The following is a 24,623-nucleotide window of genomic DNA, read 5'->3' as shown; positions in this document are numbered from 1 at the left end:
TGGCACGTAGTCGCTCCGATTGATCGCACTCGCGCTGAGGATCACACGACAAATCAGTCGATACGACAGGATGCATCGCAGGCACGGATCGGGACAGCGAGGAGAGCCACTGGCTGGGAGTGAGAGCCGGTGAGAGCGTCGCCTGGCGTCGGCGGCAGTCGGCGGCACAATAAATACGCTCAGATCATCGACGTCATTGTTACTAGCGTATCGTCACTCAGGATGGTATGGTCGGAATGTATCACACTTGTTACGTAGCACTAATCATCGAGGTCATTGTTACTAGCGTATTGTCACTCAGGATGGTATGGTCGGAATGTACCACACTTGTTACGTAGCACTAGTCTCGATGTCGCAGCGTGATCAATCTTCCGTTGAGCTTTCGTACGCTGTTTGCCCTCGAAATAAAATTACTTTCACGCGACGGACGCCATTCAAATTGGGCCAAGGAGACCTATGCATACCGAGCAATCGAATGAAGGGCACATCTCTACTTTGAAATTTGATGTCAGTGCTCCTTTAAGAAGGTTACTTGAAGGTTTTACGTTCCTGTGGTCTTTTCTGTGCCATGTAAAATATCTAGCGTTTGTAAGCCTGTTGTGAAAGCTGGTGATCTTAAACGATGCTGCAATAAAGCAAAAACATGATCATTCTTTTGGGGAGCGTTCTGTGGCTGTGGTACTCATGATGCGTTAAGCTGCCGTAACGTATACATCGGTTAAACTGTCATATATTAATGTTCGCTTATAGGAGCACGCGCTGTTCATAAAAATAGACCGGGTTCGCACCTACCGTTTTAGTGTAAGTCTTTTACACGTGTGAATATGTTTTCTTCCACCTTGACCTTGAAGAAAAATCGTGGTGCAGTTGCAAGGGAATTCGCTGAGGATTACGTTATGAAACTGTTTAGTAGTAGGTGTGTAATCGTCTTGCATAGCAATAATTTTTTTCTCAGGATGGCTTTTTACTTTTGCCTTTTGTGCATGTGCGTACTCTTAGGTATAGTGAGAGTTGTTTCGAACATAAACCACGTTGTAATGTGCGCTTGTACTTGTTCCCTCGTCTACGTCTTTGTCCCGTGTTGCGCCGCTTTCCTGTATTTAAGTGTTACAGCGCACCGCTGCTTGCCGCGCGGGCGGGAAGATGCGCGGGAAACCGCCGCGGGGTCATTTCCGTAGTAGCTGCTGCTCTCGGTCAAAAAGCCTGGTTTACCATCGTTCAACCAGGCAATTATATTCCTTGCAATAACGAACTCGATTGGCTAGAGCTGCCAGTGCGAAGGTTGTTCACGATGAAGACGAGCTCTGAGTCGTGAGCTTTCGCACTCTCTAAGTTTTCGACAATGCTATAGGCAACGGATAGCGCGACAGAAAGTCGGCATCTTAATGTGGCGTACTGCGTCCATGTAAAATGGCGAAATCATATTCTTGCAGTTCAAGCGACCATCGTGCCATTTGGGGGTCAAGTTGGTCGAAGGCTGTGTCCAGATTAATTCGTTGTTATCTGTGAGAGCTATGAAACAGAGATCATACATATAGGCTAGAACCTTAATTTAGAGCCGGGCACTACATTTCTGACGAGTGACGGCGCCGTTCCACATCTGAAAGCTGGCGGATAGCATATAACACATGCTGCTCGCCAGTGTAATCTTCTTGCCGCACCATGTCCAGCTCCGCCAGCGTCCGTGTGCAAGACAATAGAAGTATATTCGTCATAATGAACAAGAGTTGGTGTCTGCAGCAACGCTTCCTTAATATTGTGACGGAGGCGAGATGACGGTTTAATGGATATTTACAACAGTGAATCGACAGTCAAACAACATTGCTGAGAAGCCCCATGCGCAAGCGCTTCCAGCTCACTTGTCGTCATCTTGGGAGAGCACCGCGCTAGCTCATGTCCATCACGCACCGTGAAATCACTTTCCGGTGGCGGAAGCGCCGTCACGGCGCTTGGCATGGCAGTGAGAGAATATCAGGGCAATACGGCTTCAGTCTGGAAACCTGCACAACGTCCGTCTGGTGTGAGGAGGCCGAAGAGGCAGTGTCCAGGGGTGTGATCTCATAATTCACGTCACTGAGTTATTGTAACACTTTATAGGGGCCTTAGTAACGGGGGAGAAGCTTCTCTGGTAAGCCGACCAGGCGGTATGGTGTCCAGAGAAGGAATAGAGGTCCCGGCGGGAAGTGAACGCTTCGGTGGCGACTGTCATAACGGTCTTTTTTGGTGTTCTTGCGACAAGGTCAGTCGGTCATGGGCAAGCTGACTAACTGTATGGATTCGAGCAGCGATATCGCTGGCGTATTCAGTAGTCAAGGGTGCAGCCGAAGGAAGGAGCGTGTCAAATGGTAACGCTGGATGTCTGCCAAATAGCAAATAAAACGCCGAATAACCAGCGGTGTCATGTCGTGAAGAGTAGTACGCAATGGGGACAAGTGAGAGTGCTCTGTCCCAGTCACGATGATCTGGTGAGACGTACATACATTGAGAGCATCTGAGTCAGCGTTCGGTTCAGACGCTCGGTCGATCCATTCGTCTGTGGATGATAAGCGGTGGTAAGCTCGTGCTCAGTGCAGCAGGCACTGAGCATGTCATCCACAACACGTGACAGGAAGTACCTCGCTCGATCGGTAAGCAGCTGCCGAGGGACGGCATGATGAAGAATGACTTCATACAAGAGAAAGTCAGCGGCGTCTGCGGCGCAACTTGTTGGCAATGCTCGAGTGATGGTAAAGCGCGTGGCGTAATCTGCGGCGAATGCAACCCATTTATTTCTTGACGTGGACGCAGGAAACGGGCCCTGCAGGTCAAAGCCAACACGGAAGAATGGTTCTGCAGGTATGTGGATTGGCTGTAGGAGGCCCGAAGGTAGCGCAGATGGGTGCTTGCGGAGTTGGCAGAGGTCGCAAGCAGAGACGTAGCGGACCACATAACGCTACATGCCGGGCCAGAAAAAGCGACGTCGCACGCGATCGTAGGTACGATAGACGCCAAGTTGACCAGCTGTCGGTACGTCGTGGAGTTCTTCGAGAGCACTGGTACTTAGATGGTGGGGTAGCACAAAAAGTAGTTCCGGGCCATCGGAGTTGAAGCTGCGACGGTACAGAATGTTGTCGTGCAACTCGAACAGGCGAACGGAAGGGTCTGGTGAAGCGGAGGTTAGATGGTTGATGACGGAAAGTAACGATGAGTCCCGTCGTTGTTTGGTGGAGCTTCCAATCAAAGCGGGGATGGAGAGCACGCATGAACCGGCAGGATTCAAGGCCAGTGAGGTCGGGCGCTTCACGTGGATCACGTGAAAAACATCCTGCGCCTGTGTGTAGTCGTTCCCACTTGTAGTGGACCACGAACGAGTATTCCTGCAGACGCAGGGCCCCGCGACCGAGACATACAGATGGGTCCCTTAGCGATGAGAGCCAGCAGAGAGCGTGATGGTCTGCGACTACGGAACAAGTTCGGCCATACAAGAAGGGCCTGAACTTGGTCACTGCCCACACTAAAACTAGGCATTCACGCTCAGGGATGGAGAACTTCCGTTCGGCGGGCGAAAGAAGACGACTGGCGTAAGCAATTACTCGATCCTTGACGTTCTCTCATTGGCCGAGGACCGCCCCGACTCTATGGCCACTGGCATCGGTCCGGAGCTCTGTACGCGATGATGGGTCGAAATAGCCCAGTATTGGTGGCGTAGTAGCAGATGAATAAGGGCAGAAAAGGAGTGTACTTGCTCGACACCCCACGTGAAGGGACCATCCTTCATTAAGAGATCAGTAAGCGGTCGGGCGATGTCGGCGAAGTTGCGGACGCATCGACGAAAATAGGAACATAGTCCTACAAAACTTCGGACGTCCTTGGTTGAGCACGGGACACGAAATTCTTGTACTGCTCGCACCTTGTCTCAATCCAGTTGAATACCGGCAAAACTCACAAGGTAGCCGAGTATAGTCATTTGGCGCCGTCCGAAATGGCATTTTGCAGAATTCAGCTAGAGAGCGGCTCTTCGAAAGACATACAGAACGGCCGACAGACGTGTGAGATGGCTGTCAAACATAAGTGAATAGACGACGACATCGTCTAAGTAACATAAGCTGACATACGACTATATCCTCCGAGAAGGGAGTACATCATACGTTCGAAAGTTGCCGGGGCACTACATAGTCCGAACAGCATGACCTTGAACTGGTAGAGACCATCGGGCGTAACAGAAACGGTTTTTTTTGCGGTCAGTGGCGTCGACGGAAATTTGCCATTAGCCGGACCGAATGTCCATTGATAAAAAGTATTGTGCAACAAGGAGGCAATCGAGGGCGTCATCAATTCGAGGCAAATGGTAATACATATAGTCGACACAAAAGCGCCAGCTGCCATCCTTCTTTTTCACGCGCATGACCGGGGAGGCCCAAGGCCTGGGTGACGGTTCTATGACGCCTGTCGCGTAATTAAGACCCGAGCCCTAGACCAAGCATTATATCTCCTTTATTCAACTGCTCGTGTCTACGTCTTCTTTCTTCTCTTTGTCCTCCTGCTTGTTGCCGCGCGGCCGCAATCGTTCGCAACAACGCCTTTATAAGCATTTTGTCGACTTCACTCAGAATTACTTGGTTCCTTTTGACATACGCGTTCCTTTTGAATTACTTGACGTTCCTTTTGAGATATTTTACTTGGCACTGAAAAGACCACGGGAACGTAGAACCTTCAAGTAACCTTCTTAAGGTTATGCGCGACTTTATGCGAGTAAGGGATAACTACCGGTCTTGCTTTCTTTTCTTGACAGTTTAGAGCAGACTTATGAGTCTTGCCTTTTCATTTCTGTAAAATGCTTCTACTACAGAAGAATCCACCGCACTGAGAAATCCAGCCGATAAGAGGCGCCAAACTTGCAGATCAAAGCTCGCCTTCATAGTGTGCAAACACGATTTTTTTATCGCCGGAACCAAGCATGCAGAGACAATCGCTCTTTTCCTGATTTGGAATGGCCGCAGTCAAAAGTTTCGAATCGAGGTCTTTACCATTGCGACACCCCGCAACACGCCGTCATATGCCCAAAAAATCAGCGCATGTTGCACTAAGTCGGCAAGTCTGGGTCACAGCAGAGCTGCTGGGCACGTAGCTGGTCCCGGCTTGACTAGGCTTTTCTCCTCTCACATGTCTCGTTCCCACTCCTTGCATACTCTACAATACGTGGCTATGCTTGCTCTCTCCTATATGTACTTTTATTTAGGTGCACGTTAAAGAACTACAGGTGGTCGATATTTCCGGAGCCCTCCACTACGGCATTTATCATAATCATGTCGTGGGTTTTTGACGTTAAACTCCAAGACAATTGAGGTTAAATATGCTTATTTACAGATGAGGTCAGGCAATGATGGCACGATGATGACGTACATACACCGAACCAACTAATTTTCCGTTCTTTCTCTTCCTTGGTTCATACTGTGGTCCAGCTCATACCTTAGAATTATTATTATTATCTCTATACATCAATTTTCCGCGTAAAATAGGCGAATAACAGTACTCGCCACATTAGTCCATAAAAATTAAGAGGGCACATGGGCGGCAAAGACCAATTAGAGGCCGCCAGGTTCAGTTTATCTTGTTAACCATCTGTGCCGAGCGCTTGAGCAGTGAAAGAGCGCCTGCCGGTTCATAAGGATGACAATACTTTATCTACGACCCACGGCAAACCTCGACCGTAACAGCTATTCTGTAAAAAAACTCCTAATGCGCGCATGTGCCACAGAAATTGGGCAAATCGCGCAACTCGCCACACTGGTCCACCTAAAGTTAAGGGATCGCACGGGTGGCAAACACCAATTACAGGCCGCCAGTTTCAGCTGATCTTGTTAACCATCTGTGCCGAGTGCTTGGGCAGTGAATGAGCGCATGCCGGTTCATGAGGATGACATTATTTTATGTACGACCCACGGCAAACATCGACCATAAGAGCTCTTTTGTAAAAAGAAGAGTCAAGACAAAAAACCGTTCGGCTTCATCTTTACGTGCCGCATACTGAATGCAGGCGCGATCTCCCTGTCCAACTAAAAATTCAATCTTCATAAGACACAAAGTGCTGCGGACCAGGGATGACACGCCGATAATGCCAACAGCACCCCGTTTCTTTTAGGAATCACAGCTTAGAAAAAATATAAAATGTTACCGAGGATCACGTTCAGTTTATCGGCTGTTACTGCGGGGTTTAAGAGCCGTTTCTCGCTACTTTTACTGGTTGACGTGTTTCTGAATGTTTATATTAATTGTAATCTCGTTCGATAAATACGCGCGTACTTTATTGAACAACGTGTATTTTCTCGCGCAAACGACGAAGTGCAAGTACAGCGGCCGTGTCAGTGTACTGATTTGCAGCTTTATCGCACTTTCAACCACATAACCGATCGGCAGAAAGCAAACTGAATGCGGAAGAAAGTATGCCGTCATGTTAGTTCAATAAGGTGTACCAAGAGGTGACCCGTAAAAGAAGCAGTGGCAGGGAACTATGGGATGCGGCGGCTTCCGGTTCGACGCACCACGCGGGTGAGCAGCGGCACGCACGGTTTTTTTTGTCTGCTCCGTAAAAAAATGGTCTACCTCTCCGTCCATGTTCCAGCGATGTCAGTGCTTAATAAGATGATATTCTGTTTTAGTTAAACGTGAGTGCGATGATGAAAAACCCCGCCAGCCGTGAAAGGTAAGGATATTGTTTACTGCACACAAATGATACGCAATTCTGTTGTACTGATCGCGGGTACTGTAACTCTTTTGCTGGAAGATCAGTCGACACAGAGAACAGCTTTTATTGTATAATACGTTCCTCCACGTGAGAAGCATCATTTTAAAGATCTTTGCTAGGCGCGCCTGCGCGAAAATTTTGTTCTCGATATAATATTCGCAAAAATAAAAAATAAACGCCAGGCCTGCGCTGAAACCGCAGCACAGTCACAGCGAAAGCTGGAAGAGCGGCGTTTCAAGAGCCCGTTAAGCTCTCTTGGGGCTACAATGCAAGTACACTAGAAAGGTACCCACTACGCCATAAATCACAATTTTTGTGAAGTTGGGAAGCACCTACTAAGCCATTATTCGTCATTCTGCGGAGAAGCGAGGCACCAGCTACACGTCTGTAAGGCATTATGTGAACTTTGTTGACGCGACGACTAATGACGATGAAGAATTATGGCTCAGCCCTTTGTAATGGGTTGGAATCTTTAAACGGCCCACCAGTTACGTAATTTGCATTGGGTGACGCCCGGTCGCTATTTCCCTCTCCCGTCATGCTGTATAACATACGTTGACGTGGGAGAGAGACGGGGGGGGGGGGCAAAGAACTTTACTGAGACCCCGAGGAAGTGGATCATGCGCTTATGGGCTTCCTTGGCAACCTATACAAGTGCACTTGCAAGGAACCCACTACGCTATAAATCATTGTAATTTTTGAGAAGTAGGGCAGCAGGCACTGTGCCATTTTTCGTCATTCTACAGGAGAGCGTTGGTACCTGCTAAACGTATGTAAGGCATTACGCGCACTTTGTTGATGCTGTGCCTGATGACGATGAAGAATTATGGCAGAGCCCTCTGTAATGGGTTGGAAGCATTCAACAACCTACTCGTTGCGCAAATCGAATTGTGTGACGCCTGGTTACAGAATTCGCGTTGTGAGACGTTTGGTGCTTATTTTACTCTTCTACCACGCTATATTGCATATGCTAATGTGGTTCCTTCCCGACATGAAGCCTGTATAGGAACTTTTTGCAAAGCAGTTTCAAGCACCGGCATGGCTCAGAAGTTGAATACTGGGCTCCCACGCAGAGGGCCCAGGTTCGAACCTCGTTCCATCCTAGAATTGTTTTCTCTTTCGTTTTTTTTTCTTATTTCGAGTGATACTGGTTACGGACACCGGCGGCGGCGGCGGACAACTACGGCGCCAAAAACGGCCGGCTGAAATGATCTCATAACAGCTTTCGCTGTAAAATACGTGCGTAAGCTTGCTATTAGCGCGGAATACACACAGTGGTGAAATGGCCTTGGAACACTCTGCATCCAACGTTCGGTATCCAAAGGCTACCAGTTGCGGAGGCTCTCTTCACAGCCACGGCGCACTTCATTTTTCTTCCTTCGTTACACGGGATCCTATACATACATTTGCCTTTAACGCTCGAGTTGGAGGAGCCGATGGCTGAACAGCCGACCATGGTTTTGCAAGGCGATGACAAACAGGTGACCGCGTGCGAGGATGCCGAACAATCAGAAGCCTACGGTGGAACGGTTCGCCGTCTACTTGCCTCGAGCCGGAAACCGGCAGCAGACAGCGCATCGCACAATCCCGCGGTTGGGTTCCTCTCCCTCGCTCTTTTGCCAGTCACCTATTGACAAGTCTGTGTAGGGGAAGTGCCGGTGAGTGCGCCCGGCGGCTTTCGGTGGCTTGTGTGCGTTTGCTGAAAGCGCGTCGCAACGAGGCTCATCGCTTCTTGTGCAGACACCGTACGCTAGAAATAATGGTTCATTCAAGTTAAGAAATACCAAAGCTCTACTGCGGAGCTACTCGTATTCGTGGGCATTGCGTGTCATTAAACCCAGAAGTCATAGGCGTGCGCAGGCTTCCCCCTCAGGGCAGGGGCGTAGGCAGAAATTTTTTTCGGGGGGGGGGCACCTCCTTGATTTGTAGTGGGGGCCGGGCAGGCAGATGTGGTCAAGTGTCATTTTGGGCTCAGTATGCAATAGCAAAAAAAATTTCGGGGGGGGAGCCACGGGCCCGGTGTGCCCACCCCTGGCTACGCCACTGCCTCAGGGGGGCGAATGTTCATCGCAGCGCCCCCCCCCCCCTCCCGATTAAGTCAAAGTATGGGGCAGACTGTGCGCTCCCCTCCCCCTTCTTGGGTTACTAGGCGGCTGTACTGCACTGAGCCGAAACGATAGGATCATTAAACAAGGTGCTGCGCAAAGGAAACATGGGCAAGGAAGTGAACGAGGACGGGCGCAGTCCGTGTTTCCTTCTCCGTCTTTCCTTTGCGCAGCACCTTCTTTAATGATGTACGACCGACTCGCCCAGCAACATGCATTATTGAAGTACGATAAGGTCACAGCTGATAATTGGAAATTAATAATGCGAACGGCGCTGAATATTATGCAGTTTCATAGTAACAGGCCGATGTGCCTACACATACTTACATCTTCTTGCCACATGTTACTTACTCATGTTCTGTGTATGTTTCCTGTTTAAATACGCACAACAGAGCTTTGCCACCAGCATGGAAAGGGGGGTCAAGACATCGTGGGTATATATACCGCTTACCGTATATATGAGTATCGGTATGGGGTCGAACCTTTAGGCTGTTTTAAAGGAGATTCGATTGAACCGTCACGACAATGGGACATACACTTCTTTGTTTTAATGTTTTGTTATATACGTAAGGTGATAACTTACATAATATCAATCATTCTTCTGTGTATACTGTTGGTTTATTGTTAGTAAGTGCACGTAATATGTCGAAGACCGGAAATAAAGAACGGGAAAAAAAGCAGAAGCGGTATATGCTCAGTGTTGCCGTGTTGCGTATATTGTGTGCGGATGTTAGTTCTGCATATGTGGTTTGAGCTTCAGAATTCTCGGTTATCATGTTGGCTGTTAGATTGTAGAAAGCGCTCGACGGATATCTTGTTTTTTAACACTAGTCCTAGCAGCAATAGTGATTATACTCATGGAGGGAATTCATGCACCTTAGCCCAACTAGCACTGTAAGACTCGGTGAGGGAGTAGCGTAGCTCCTACAGAGAGGAAATGTCACTCAATTTCAGAAGCGTTACTTTCCTCTGGCGAGGGAGCTTGTTCAATCTCGTTCAGCCGGAGTACCAGAACTCTGTCGAGAGAGTGGGCCCACTCTGTGCAGCAGAGAGTTCCCAGCACTCCTTAAAAGGGAGTGAAATTTGTAACAAGCCTTTACTCCCTGCAAAGGGGGTTGCTAGCACTCTTAACGCTGTCAGTGCTGTTGCGCTCGTAGTCACGCTTCTGTTGATGATGATGAACTGACTAAAATTGTCAGTCACTAACAAGTACAATAAATTACAATTTCTTGTGTTTTATAGAGCTGTTCGCTGAAGTAGTTCATCCAACAACGTTGTCGACAGATATTGGTTCTATACAAAAGGTACCTACTACTTTAACTGAAGCTGTTTTTGTGTTGCAACGCAAGTCACTTCCATGCACAGTTTCGGATCGAAGTGCTTCTGGCTGTTATTGAGCCGAAGCGAGGAACTCACAATGCATACATCTGAAACAGAGAACAGTAGTCCAATTAAAGAGCTAGAAGAAAGAAGAAAAAGGCACATCCCAGATCGACTGAGATCTACTGACGCGAGGTAGGCTGGCAACTGTAGTGGCCAGCCTCTTGAAAGAGAGCAACGAAATTAATCGGTGTGCGCGCGCTTTTGAGACTTGAACGTTTTCTAAAGTTAACGCCCATTTTGTATCGTCGCACCTGTGTCTTCTAGCATCCACCTCATAGCCTGATGACATTTTCTGGTCACAGACCAAGAGCGGCCATCCTCGATCGGTTCAGGTGCAACAGGACGGCACTATGGAGAAAGGTGGTTGCGTGAAGGGAAAAAATTACCAAAGTGATGTAGTACATGATGCGAAGGGGTGGTGAAGGGTTGCTTATCACTCGTGGGCGTGGTATGGCTTCATGCGTACTACGTGGACAACCTCGGCACGTGGAGCTCGTCGGATCAGATATGTGGGGCACCACCTTGTGATTCACATCACTGAGGTAGCGCACTATCTCCGCAACGGAGAGGTCTCCTACAGGTGGAGCAGTTTACTGCATCTTTTGTAGCTTCTTAATAACAGCCTTGATGAGCCCTCGGCAAGGCACTGATGTCATTGGCGAGAGTGACCAAAGCAACCCCTATTGAATGCACGGCATCGCGGTTATACTGCCTGGCACGCTGTTGAAGGGCCCTCTCGATAGAGGTGGCTTCATCGGGGAACTCCGTAAGTGTCGCAGGCGGGCTCCGAATGAGGCCGGCAAAAATGTCTTCTTTGACACCTGGCATTAGGTCGCGAACTTTCCTGGCTTCACTGATACACCGGTACCGCACGCCTGAAAAGCCGATACATGCCCTCTAAGGATGTTGATACCCTTTCGTTTTGGCCTTGAACTCTGCTCTTCATCACACACTCAGCTCTCTCCTTCCTGTCCACTCTCGCAAAGGCGGTGAGGAACTGCCGACGAAACTAATTTCACGACGTTGGCGTTCCCTCATGGTTCTCAAACCAAGTTCTCGCGGAATCTTCGAGAGCGTAGTACACATAGCGTACCTTACGCTCTTGGGTCCAGTCGTTATTTAATGATGGCAACACGGTAAGGGCTCGTTCACACAGCCGTCAAACGCTCCGTCACGTCACCGTCACGGCACCGATTTCCGTCAGGGGAGGGGATTTCCGAGACGTTTTCTCCGGAAAAAGAGTGTGAAACATCGTGTATATATTAAACATCAAACTTTTATTGTACTGTTGGTTTACGTGGTCCCTTCATTATCACTTGTGATCGGTGAAATGCAAGGAAGAAGTCCGCTCCCGAGCGAAAGAGCGCCAAGAGCGACCGCATTCCCCGCTCGCCCTGTGCGAATTAAAGGCAAGGCTAGAGGGAAGACAGGACGCGCGTTCCACGACGCGAGGTCGGTAGCATGCCCAACGAAAGCCAACGGAACGCGATCGTGCAAGTGCTCCGGCTTCATGGTTCCATTTAGCGTCCCAAAACCAAAAATATTGCTCAAGGTGTGCCTTGCGTTTTTCGTAGAAATAATTTCTTTATCATTACATTAAGACGAAAAGTTGAAAGCTCACTAGAGTGTATCGCCCGCAAAGTATGTCTTTTAGTGTGATTTAACTCTCGTACGGCAGGGTCCTCGCGCCGTTGCCGGTCCACCTCGCCCGTTGACGATCGGGCGAGGTGGCTACATGCAACTACTACTACTACACTTTAAGAAAAACATCTGGCGTTCTTTCGTTCTGCTTTTACAAAACATCTGGCGTCTTTCGTTGGTTTATTTCATCAATCAACGGCGTTTTGAACAAAATTTTTATTGTTTAATCACGCACAGGAGAAATCTCACCAGGCACTACCTTGGAGGTAAACAATGGCTGCTAATGGCAATGAGAGACAGAAGAAGTCGGCTTTTAGCTAACACTTACACTTCTACTTCTACTAACGTTTCCTACTGGAACATGCCAATGGCTGCTAATGGGGAATGAGAGACAGAAGAATTCATTTCATTTCATTTCATTTATTGATACTGTCAGCCCTTTTAGCGGGCTATTACAGGAGTGGAATGGGATCATATTAAACAGAAATGTGCATAAGAGAAACATAAGAAATGGAACCTTCACTACTGGAACACATATCATTTCGCAGCACATATACATACAACAAATCTATCATAATTGCTAGGCAGGTAGATTTAAACAGAGAAGTTCGTCAGTGAAAAATAAGGAAAGAGAGCATCACTGCCGAAACACATATCAATTTTGCGCAAAATATAATACATAACAAAACACATAATAAATAATATGAAACACATAATGAATATCATAACCTAGTTACAAAGCACGTAATTCATACATGTAATCACAATCTTAACGCATGGCATCAAAGTACACTATAGGTTTTATTTCTTCTAAAAAGTCAGTAAGTGATTTAATTTTCACAACCGAATCTGGCAACGAATTCCACTGCTGAATCGCCCTAGGAAAGAAGCTGTACCTGAAACAGTCATTATGAACTTTGGGGGGCGGTATGTACATACTGTGTCTGTGTCTTGATGTTTCTTGCGTTTTTATTTCAAAGTACCTGTCGTAGCTTATTTTAACGTGATTATGAATTATTAAGAAGATGAATTTCAGCCTTTCATATTCGGTTCGTTTTTGTAGAGGTGAGAGCTCTGCAAGTTTACATAATTCGGTAGGTGAATGGAAACGGCGGTATTATTAAATATAAACCTAGAACTAAGACGCTGTACTTTGTCGAGTTTCAAATAGTTAGTTTGGGTACAGGGATCCCAAACTACTTTAGCATATTCGATTATGGGTCTTAGCAAGGTTTTATAGGCTAAAGTTTTAATTTCGGGAGAGGCACAGTGGAGGTTGCGTCTCAGGCCCCATAGCACCTTGTTAGCTTTGGAACAAAGTTCCTCAACATGAAGATTCCAACGCAAATCGGGTGTAAATATGAGACCTAGGTATCTGTATTGATGAGCCTGAGCAAGTTCGTGACCGTTAATACTGTACGGATACCTAAGAATGTTCTTTTTTCTAGAAATGGACATAAAAACAGTTTTTGTTGGGTTAAGCTGCATTTGCCACTTATCGCACCAATTTTTAATTCTCTCTAAGTTAAGATTAAGTTCAGCCTGGTCGCTCGGTGATTTTACATTTTGTATAGTATGCAATCGTCAGCAAACATTCTTATTTGGGCAGTAATATTTTGTGGCAGATCGTTTATAAACACCAGGAACAAGAGGGCCCCAAGACACTACCCTGGGGCACCCCAGATACCACAGGAGATAAACTAGATTGGTGATGCCCTAATTGGACAAATTGTTCTCTGCGTGCAAGATAGGAACTGAACCATCGGGTAAGGGCAGAATTTTTAAAGGTATAATCAATTTTAAGTAAGAGCTTATTGTGCGACACCTTATCGAAAGCCTTTGCGAAGTCTAAGAATATTATGTCAGTTTGACCGCGGGTATTAATTGTGTTCGAAAGGTCGTGTACAAGCTCAATAAGCTGAGTAACGGTGGATAACCCTTTCCTAAAGCCATGTTGACAGGAAACAATTAGATTATGTTCATCGAGATAGGTTAGCAAGTGCTTCGATACAATGTGCTCTAATATTCGGCTTTTAGTTAACGTTAAATTCGGCTTTTAGTTAACGCGCACGCTGCGAATTTTTTATTGTTCAACAACGCACAGGAGAAATCTCCCACCGGCACCACCTCAAAGGTCAAAGCGTAAGACTTGTTACTCACTACTACGACCACGACGACTACGAGGGACGAACGGGTGCCGCCTTAAGGAGCTTCGCCCCTAAAAACGGTTGACGCCGATGTAGAGCAGTGCTCTACGTTTCCGTCGCCGGCACGGGGACGGAGCCCCGCCCCTAGGAAACGAACCAATCAGAAGTTTACGTTTGGCGTTCCGAGTTCTGAGAAGAGCCACGCGTCTAGCATACGGCCCCCGGGTCCGTGGCCTTGGAACACTGAACGCGCGCCTGACTGAATGTGTGTGTGTGTGTGTGTGTGTGTGTGTGTGTGTGTGTGTGTGTGTGTGTGTGTGTGTGTGTGTGTGTGTGTGTGTGTGTGTGTGTGTGTGTGTGTGTGTGTGTGTGTGTGTGTGTGTGTGTGTGTGTGTGTGTGTGTGTGTGTGTGTGTGTGTGTGTGGTGCGAGGAGGAGAGCCCTCTGGAGTCGGGAGAGCGCCAGCGAACCATTTGAGCTGCGTAGACGATTCCTCTTTTGGTGCATCAGTCGGTCAACACTGCACAAAAACGTGCTGCTGTCGACGCTGAAACCGCCGTCGTCTGTTCGTGCACTGCTACGTCGCGTCTGCTGCACGTTTTTTTGACGTGACGGTGACGCGAGGGGTGGTTTGACGGCTGTGTGAACGAGCACTAAAAGTGCTCAAGCCAGTCGTCGGCATCTTCGCAAGCAGCTCCGTGAAATGTCTTCGGCGTCCTGGCTTGGTTGACGACAAGCTGCGCTGGTGCTTGCGCGGTAGCGTTAAGAGGTGCTTGCAGCGAGAGGTTGCTTTTAGCGCTTCTCCTTTGTAGGCAAAGCTATGACAGCACGGCCAAACAAGTCTGGCGTTTTTTTTTTTCTAAAAGCGCCAAATGCACATTAAAGAAAACTCAGAAAAACGCACCTTTTTGCTACTGCCAGTATGGTCCAGCCTGCTCCAACAATTTCTTGCCACTGTGTTCCTGTCCCCTAAATGCATCAAATCTATATTGCGGATGTACGGTATAGCATTATGTTGCGATAAAACTAACACCATCCTTGTGCTTTTGTCGGTAACGTCCGTCGTCGCATGGGCCTAAAGGCGACGACTAGACTTGAAGAGCGAGTGGTCCTTCCTGGCAAAAGGCGCAGTATTCTGGATTGTAGGCAGCGTTTTCTTGTTCTTGACATCTACTGAAGGCCTTGAAAAGTACTCCAGCTCTTCTTCCGCTACTCCTGCTCTTCCGTGCTATTTGGGATCACTTCTTCAAGGAAAAAATTGGCGCCCATTATCTTCATTTCATATATCCTTTATTTCAAATATGCCGTCTTGGAGCAAAAGAAGGACGTGATACTGCAGAGCTAAACTCAAAATGAAACGGTAAGACGCAAAATGAAGTAGTACAGCCGGCCTCTTCATTTTTATCTTCGAGTTTTACCCTGCAACATCATGTCCTTCAGTAAGTGGCAACTCGCTCTAGAAAAACTAATTGTGAAACGTAAACACGATAACAAAGCAACGAGGACACAAATGAAACAGATTTGATGAGACCATGTTGATTGTTTTGGTCATGATTGTTGACGCAGCGCTAGTTTAGTGAATGTGGCTGTTTGATTGAAACAGATGTAGCATTTGGTTCATTTATGATTAGAAACTGCCCTTTTCAGTTCACGTTAGATCAGGAATTGCCCCATTTTGATTCCAACTGTTTTAGAAGTTAAAATACTTAGGCGCGCTTTACACTCCCGTGGCTCTTTGGCTCTTTTTGAAAAAAAAAACGCCACAATCTACGCAAGCGTACACAAGTGTACACTATTTAAGAACTGCACCAAATGAAATAGTTCCTACTAATGCGGTTTCGGCCGATACAACATGGGAGCACACGTAGGAAACCTTTTCAGGGAGAGTTCACTTGGCAAGGCTACCTGAGTAACGCAGTGCGTGTGCGATGTGAGATGAAGAGAGCGTCTGACTCGGGCGGCTGCAACATTACTTGGTGCTCCAGAAAATAGCGGACGCTATCCTCACTCTCATTCTAGCACCATCAATTCGCTGCAGAATCACAGTGATTGCATTTGCATGTCATTCTAGTGCGATTCCACAATTTTCGTGTCCTCCTGTCCCTGTCTGCAAATACATATTCCAAAAGATTTGGTCGACTAGCTAGACCCAGTCAAAGGCATATATCGAGGACGCCTAATAGTGTTGCGGGACTCTTTTCTTCTAATAATCTATAAATTATTCAGTGATACTGCTATCTCTACTGCGTTTGGGCGGTGAATGGCGTGGATTGAAACTTGTCATGGCCGGGTCGCGAGCCCAAGAAAGAGGAGATAGGCACCAAGTTGTAAAATGATAAGTAGCTACAGGGACAACGGTGCACGCTGACAATATTTGTTGAAGAAGTAGGGGGCGGAGGAAGAGAAAGACGGAAGGACAGGGAGGTTAGCAAGGAGTACCGCAGTAAACGACCAAGGACGTCAGCGCGGTCTGATGCATTTCATTCAAGTATGTTCCCAACGTCCTCGGGGATGGCTGAGGTAAGACGGCGGACACAGAACAAGCACGTTAGCGCCATTTCCTGTGAAAAAATATAGGGCAAAAATCTGGTTACGTTGTGTCAGATGGAAGCTTGCAGCAATAAACCACTGAAAAGTCAAGATCGATTTTGCGATAAATTTCAGAAACTGCTTTAGCCTTACGTGGGACGATAAGGCGCCGGTGGACAGGTATGTGTGAAACCTAGTTGAAAAGTGAGGGTGTTGAGCACGCAATACTAATAGCGGTACGGAATGGTAACTTTTAACATATAAATGTGCTACACGAAGTCTTGCTTACCACCTTCGATGACAACCCTTAGAACACACTTCTGAAGCTCATCTTCAACAACGTAATGGGAAGATATTGTCATGAAAAAGAGAAATAGTCGCCAAAACGAACTTTCCTTTCTTCTCCATGCCTCTATTATGCGCTGGTATTGACAGCTCGACGCACGTTATTTCGGAGGGCTCTAGGAACAAGCAGGGTCAATGGATATGCCATGCTCTTCATGGCAAGTGATGTTTCTCGTGCGTGTGTAATACGTCATTGCAAGCGAACGTTTCCGAAAGATCAAGTTGTTTTTGTATATCCATACTACGGAGAAACCTTGTATATGCCGATGGCAGCATTCTCGAACTGACGTCTCCATAAATACGTCTGGAACGTTTGGGCTCCTGGAATTCAGACGACTCGTGATAATTGCATTGGAGCTGTGTGTAAAGGCATGCCGACTGTACTGAAAGAGAGTCACGCACAGAAGATATTTCAGTTACTACAATAGCTTTAGGACCACGCCATCAAAGACAAGAGTGCTTTTACCGCGACAGAAGATCCAACCGAGTAAAAAAAAACTACCCGATCAATTTTACACTTATGAAATAATGCAAAGCGGCACGTTCGGTAATTTTATGGATAAATGCTATTCTACTAGACGACATCCAGATAAATGTTTTATACTCCCATACCGCGCTACCTGCTATGTCGTGAGGTGCTTACGCTTCTGATATCCAACGTTCATTGGCCGTGAAAAGTGCTGGCATTCCATCGGGTGCTTACGTTCATGATATCAAACATTCATTGTCCGTGCAAAAATGCACACATTCGAATGCGCAATGTGAGATATCTACTAACGACGACACCACGTCTAAGACAATGCTTAATGTTTGTACAAAACGGCCCAGGTAAAAAAAAACAGATTGTGGGCAGCTCTTGCAATCTAAGTGAATGCTGGGGAAGTGCAGTGCACGCCCTGTCCCTGTGTTTCTCTGTTCGCAGCATTTTTTTTTCGAACCCGCACCTCGAGATTGGCTCGATACCGGCGTTTTGCTTGTGTATGTATCTGGCTGTCACCTAGGGATTTGCCTTACGTTCTCGCCGTTAGGCTGCTGTGTCCTGTTTTCCTGAAGTAGGGTTAAGCAATCGACGCAGTTGGTCTTTGTCTGCTCACTTAGCCCTGACGGCGGATTCCGCTCTTCGTCGGCACTTCGTCGGCACTGCGTCTTGGGCGAGCGAGCGCGGTCGCTCTCGACGAGCCTCCTCAGCGGCGTCCATCGCGGAAAAGACCAACGTCCACTGGAAAGACCAAGTGGCCAGACCTTGCCCGACGGAGAGAGGCGCGATAGCCTGTGGCGCAGTTTGCGCGTTCGTGCAGTGGCAGCAGTGGACGCAGTCTATCGGTCGACAACGTACACGCGACAGAGACGCTATCAGCCCGGCCGCAGCCACGGCCTCATAGCTTTAGAGTGTTATAGCATCCCTCAAGAGAAGGCCTGCGCACTCCCTACTTGACGTCACAGACCTCGCCCGACGGACCGGGACGCCATCGCCCTTGGCGCAGTTTACGCTTTCACGCAGTGGCAGCGGTTGTCGCACTCAATGAGCCGACGCTGTACGCAAGACAGGGGCGCCATCAGCCCGGCTGCAGCTACGGGCTCATGCGGCGAGGCTCGGCGGCTGTTTCGCTTGAAACTGCGTGATCATGCGGATGGCGGAGGTAGCTCAACGTTATGTTCGCCATTGCCCGTAGGGTTCATTCCTCTCCGATCCAGCAAAAGCTGACACACATGTACAGGCGGGAGCATAAGCATACGGACTACGGGATCACCTGGCAGAACGCATCCACGCACCATTTACCGACGCCGCGCCTGCTATCGAGATCTACACTGAAGCGGCGGTGCACATGCACGTCCCTTCATGATCAGGTGGGTTCTCATGCCGCTTTTTTTGACGTGGTTATCGCGCTCGTAGGCAAAACGTCAACTTGGTGTCGCATTTTTTGCACCATCGCATCTGTGCCGTTGTTTTACGTAGCGGCTGCGCCGGGCCGCCTCGAGCTCCTGCCGCGCATCGCCTTTTTACACCGGTTAATTAACCTATCTGGGCATAGCTAGCATCGTATAACCTAATAAAGTCAAGTATAATTAATAAAGTTTTCTGGCGACACCACAAGGCGTCACCAGAAAACTGAGCCATGCCTGCCTTTGCCGCATTAAGCCACGTTTAGCTTAGATGAGCCTAGTTAGGTCAAGGTAGTTATAGCCGTACCTAATTAAGCCTAGTTAAGCATGGTATCACTTAATAAAGTCAGACATAAGTAAATTTATTTAAGCTAATTCTAGTTATTCCTTGCCCAGCTTGCAGTTGCCATATTAAGCTAAGTTAGCTTATATATGAGCTTAGTTGAGTCAAGGTAAGTATAGCCAAATCTAATTAAGCATAGTTGAGCATGGTATCTTAGTAATCAGAGCATAATTATTCTAATTAAGTCAAACCTAATTAACCTAGCAATCCAAGTCAAATTCCCGATGAAGCTGGTGAAGCCACGCTCACTAAGATACTAATTACAACTGATTGTGTTGAACATAAGTAGCTCAATTAGGCCCAACTAGCACTAATTAGGCATAATTTAGAGGTAATGAGGTTTGGACTATGTAGCTTTAGATATCGCAGGATTATTTAGGCGATGCCATTCTCAACTAGAGAAAGAGAATTTTATTTGAAGGCAGAGAGGTCGGCCTGAGCTAGTGCGCTCTAGCCTGCTACTCTGCACTGGGGACAAGGGAAAGGGGAAAAAAAGGAGTGATGAGGGGTGATGATGGGGAGAGGAAAGAGATATGCGTATATACAATAATACAATAACCATGTGACGTAGTGGTTCGCTATAGTCTTGTGTCCAGTTCTGTGCTCTTACGGAAATCTATCACAGCCTTGATAGCAGTTGGTGACTTTGTCTGGTCGCACATAGCTGACAAAATACCCGTCTCACTTAGTGTTGCCACACCGATTCCTGCCAACGTTGAAGCAAGTGTATTACGTTGCGACACGTAAAGTGGGCAGCCACAAAATAGATGTGCTGTTGTTTCATGTACTTGGCATTGTTCACAGTTCGGGCTGTCCGCACGGCGGATGAGGTGTGCAGAGCGGCTAGTGAATGCAACTCCCAGACCAATCCGGTGCAGCAAACTGGCGTTGCCTCGGTTCATTCTAGCCGGGAGGCGAAAAGTCATTTCCGAATCTATTTCCCGCAGACGCCTGTAGCGATGGTCTGGCTGAGACCAATAAGTGGTTATGCACTTTCGCATGAGCAATCTCAATAAAGAGTTCACGTCACCTCGCGTGTACGGCACTCTCACGTCGGTGGGGGGTTAGAGACAGCGGCTCTCTCTCTTCAGCATCAGCAAGCTCGTTGCCTGCCAATCCACAGTGTCCAGGAATCCATTGCAGTGCAATTGAGTGACCAATCTTCTGCGTAAGGTCGAATGCGGGAATGATTTCTGAAGCTAGTGCATAATATTGTCCCCTTCTTGAGCAAGATTCAATAGCTTGTAATGCGGATTTTGCGTCTGATAGTATCGTCCATTTACGTGGTGATTGTCCGCACACGAATTGGATAGCTTCCCGTGTCGCAACAAGTTCTGCAGCTGTTGAAGACGACCTGTGATCTAATTTGTACTTCCGGGAGGTACCCAGATTAGGAATCACAAAGGCCGCAGTCGAAGAGCACGGAGTCACAGATCCATCGGTGTATATATGCAAAGTGTCGTCGTAACGTTGAGTCAAATATGCCAAGGTGAGTTGTTTGAGAGCAGCACACGGAACACGACGCTTCTTCGTAATCCCGGGTATTTGAACGGACACCAGTGGCCTGTTCAGCGTCCACAGTGGCACTGTGGGGATGATGACTGGTGTAAAGTCAGAAGGGATGACGTGCCTGTGTGTATCGAAGCATCGTGAGTAGGTGCAGCCTGGTCGATCTCTCTGGAGCGAAGACAAGGGATGGTTTGCGTGGTGAGTCAGCAGTCGAAGGTGGACTCGAAGGGGCTCACAAGACAAGTAAACCTCTATAGGGCATGTACGTGATTCCTCTATGGTGCCAGAGGTTGTTGTACACCTTGGTAGCCCTAGGCATGCTCGCAGCGCTCGCGCTTGAAGGTTCTCCAAAGTACGGATGCATGTTGCACGCATACTCGAGAGCACAGGTGCACTGTACCGTAGATAGCCAACAAACAATGCCTGGTACAACTGCAGGAGACTCTTCTCAGAGGGGCCTCATTTTAGTCCTGCTACAACTCGAAGAACGTCTACAAAACTAACAAGTTTGGTCCGTAGTGCAGCGACATGCTTCGTCCAAGGTAGGCTGCGATCAATGACGACACCTAGGTATTGGTAGTGCGTGACAGCAGGAATCACTGCTCCGTCAGCGAAGATCGGGTACCGCGTCATTGATTTCTTTGTAAATGCCAATGCAGCACACTTCGTCGTTGAGAGTGGCAGGCCTTGACGGCGCAAGTACTTTGACTTTACTGATGTGGCGTGTTGAAGTCTTGCTCGCAGTTGCGGACGCGTTGCTCGAGATGCCCATATGCATATATCGTCAGCGTAGGCGCTGACTTTGACAACGTTAGGGAGCTCAGCTGCAAGACCAGTTAGGGTGATGTTGAAAAGTATGGGTCTGAGGACCGCGCCTTGTGGAACTCCACGGCTGACGTGGTGCCGGCCCGTGTCACCATCAGGCTTCGACATGAAAATGGTACGTCCCTTAAGATAGCTGACTATCCACGCGTGAAGGCGGCCTCCTACGCCGATGTCTTCAAGCGCATCAAGAATGGCCTCATGAAGGACGTTATCGTAGGCGCCTTTAATATAAAAAACATTGCGCCTACTAGCCTCCGACGTTGTTTTTCTTTTTCTACCGACGAAACTAGGTCAACGAAACTGTCTATTGACGATCGACCCCTTCGGAAGCCATTCATTAAATCTGGTAAGATGACATTGTTCTCCAATAGCCATTCCAGTCTCGTCAGCACCATGCGTTCCATTACTTTGCCGACACAACTGGCTAGGGCAATTGGCCTATACGAAGAAAGTTCGTGTAAGCACTTGCCTGGTTTCAGTAAGGCCACTATACGACTGCACTTCCAGTTGTCTGGGACTGTTGCCGTGTCCCACGTAGAATTGTAGTAAGACAAAAGAACTTTCCGGGCCTCCTGGCCAAGGTGACAGAGAGCAGAATAGGTGATCTCATCAGGCCCTGGCGCAGACGAGCGTCGGGAGGCGGCAATCGCAGCGTCGAGTTCGTGTATAGTGAACGGCACGTCGAGGCGATCGTCAGAAGATGGTGGTGAGGCGCAGTATGAAAGCGATACCGGTGAGAAGGAAGTGCCTACCAGTAATTGACAATAATCTGCTACGCCTACTTCACTCCGGCCTTGCTTTAGTGCGACAGCTCGGAAAGGCGACAACTGCTGTGTAGGTGTCTGAAGGCTCCGAACAACTTGCCATATCCGCGACAGAGGCTTCCTGGGGTCTAGAGATTCACAAAATGTCCTCCACCTTCGTCTGTCGAGTTTATCGAAGTGTCGTAATATATGCCGTAGTGCTCGGCGAGATGCAGACAAGTCTGATGGTGATCTCCTCCTCCTATACTTTCTCTCTGCACGACGACGGATTGCACGAAGGTGTTCGTATTGTGCATCAATCTGCGATCTTGGTTCTGGTACACTGACATGCCTCGTATTTGCAATTAGGGCTGATGCGATGACACTCTCTATTCCAGAGAGAGATTGGATGTTGGTACACTGGGAGTTCACAGAGGTTTGGAATTCTTGCCATTCCACGCTTCGCACTGAAAAAGGAGCCGAATGGCGGAATGCTTGCAGTTGAATGTATGTCGGCAGATGGTCACTTCCATCTGTTTCCATGTCTACACACCAGGAGGTGGTTGGCAGGAGAGCCCTAGACACGAAACAAACGTCCAGAAAGCTGCTGTACGATGCGCCACGAAGAAAAGTTGGCGATCCATCGTTGATGGACAGCAGGCCCTGATTTAGTAGAAGATCAGCAATGTCCCTGCCGCGGGTGTTCTTTGAAGCTGAGCCCCGCATGGGATGGTGTGCGTTGAAATCCCCAACTAATACATGTGGACCTGGGCAAGCTTGGAGCACAGATAAGAGGTGAATGCAGTCCATACGGCTTCTGGGGGGATATATCCACCGATTATTGAGAGTGAATGCCGTTTGTGTTTCACCGTGAGGCATATATATTCATTTGAAGCATGAGAGGCCACATCATGCCTGACGAACGTTAGGTCACGACGTATACATATCATCACTTTACTCGCACTTCGGTCGTCGCGAGACCACAGTGTCACGTATCCGGAAAGCCAGAAATACGACACCATATTCGGCTCGCATATAATAACCACGGGAAATTGGTATTTAAACATCCGTTGTCGAAAGTCACACAACCGGCTTCGCAAACCTCTGGCATTCGACTACATTATTGCAGATGCTCGAACACGCTCTTCGAATGAATTTGCCATATTATTCTAAGGAAGCGCTACCAGGAGCGGTTCCAGCACGTTGAGGATCTGCACTGCTGCATTCGCGCCCGGCGTCTGTAGCTCGCAGAGAATAGCACGAATGGACTTCAGCAGGTTCTTCAGCATATTCTGAGTCTTTTCAAAGTCTTGCCTATCGTTATGAGCCACCGTTGGAGATGCAGCCCATGATGTAGTCTTGCCTATTGCTCCAGACGGTAGCGAAGGCCATTCAGCATCTGAAGCATCGGCGTGCTTCGCTGGCTCGGCCTCCTTTTGTGCGTCACTCGGACGGGGTGCTCTACAGATGGGAGTAGAGGCGTTATGCTACGCATTCACGTGTTTGTCCTGAACTGTTGTTGATGTATCAATCCGGTGGCCACTGTGGTTCCGTTGGCGCCTGCGTTCGGAGCGGCGTCTATGACGGCGGATGGATGAGACAGCTTCCCTATGTGTCGAGTTGTCCCTCACCATCTTCCGTAGGGCGGGCATTTCCTCTTTTATTTTGGGGCAGTCCTTCGAGGTCGCTTCATGTGCACCAGAGCAGTTTGGGCGTTTCAAAGGAGCAGCAGCATCGCAGTTTTCGACTTTATGAGGTCCGCCGCACCGCTGGCAAGTAATCTCACTTTTGCAGACTACGCTGACATGTCCCAGCCTGCAGCACTTGCGTCACTGCAAAGGCCGTGGCACGTAAGGGCGCACAGGATGTCGGACGTATCCAACCTTGACGTGGCTAGGCAGAGTCTCGGAATCAAACACTAGCTTGATGCAGCGAGACTGCCCGAAGCGGCGGATATTCAGGGCTCGCACGGTCGACGTTACAAGTCTGGAGGTCAGCGTCAGTGATGTCACTGTCCACGTCGTTTATGACGCCAGTCGTTGTTCCTTTTCCGCGAGCGAGGAACGAGCGCACTGAGATAGTCCCCAATTTTGTGACGGCCTTCAGCATCTCGAGAATAGTCTTGTTTGTCACGTCGACTGACAATATGTTCTTCCTGCCATTTATACGAATTTCAGTCACTTGCGCAGGTGCGACTCGCTCAAAATATTCTGTTAATGACTGCCTGTTCAAGTTGTCTGTTATAGAGGTTATTGCTTGCCGGTATCCAGCGCCGGTTGCGAGTCCCTTGAAGATGACGTCTTTCGAAGCTTTCGCTTCAACCGGCGGGAGGTGAACGTCGCGAAGTCAGCTTCCGACTCCATCTCTTCCACGGACGAGCTGTCGGTGGAGTCACAAGGAACGGATACGACGGCACGGTCACTCATCTTCGGTCCATCGGCGGGCA

General features: G+C 48.3%; 1 long non-coding RNA gene across 3 annotated transcripts in view; it reads right to left on the bottom strand.

The window, feature by feature from the left end:
- LOC119399341 (uncharacterized) overlaps positions 1–24,623 on the bottom strand; it is a 42,000-nt gene that overhangs the window by 11,190 nt on the left and 6,187 nt on the right. For 2 of the 3 annotated variants that reach the window (XR_005184802.2, XR_007416828.1), the window contains exon 2: positions 10,142–10,256. This is a non-coding gene — a long non-coding RNA (uncharacterized LOC119399341). Of the gene's footprint in view, positions 1–10,141; positions 10,257–16,817; positions 16,859–24,623 lie in introns of those variants that run through there. The other variant, XR_007416827.1, reaches the window with a different exon arrangement.

Source organism: Rhipicephalus sanguineus, chromosome 7, assembly GCF_013339695.2.
Source record: "Rhipicephalus sanguineus isolate Rsan-2018 chromosome 7, BIME_Rsan_1.4, whole genome shotgun sequence".
NCBI classification, from domain to species: Eukaryota; Metazoa; Arthropoda; class Arachnida; order Ixodida; family Ixodidae; genus Rhipicephalus; species Rhipicephalus sanguineus.
The sequence above is the reverse complement of the archived record's forward strand: the minus strand, read 5'-3'. Positions and strand labels throughout refer to the sequence as shown.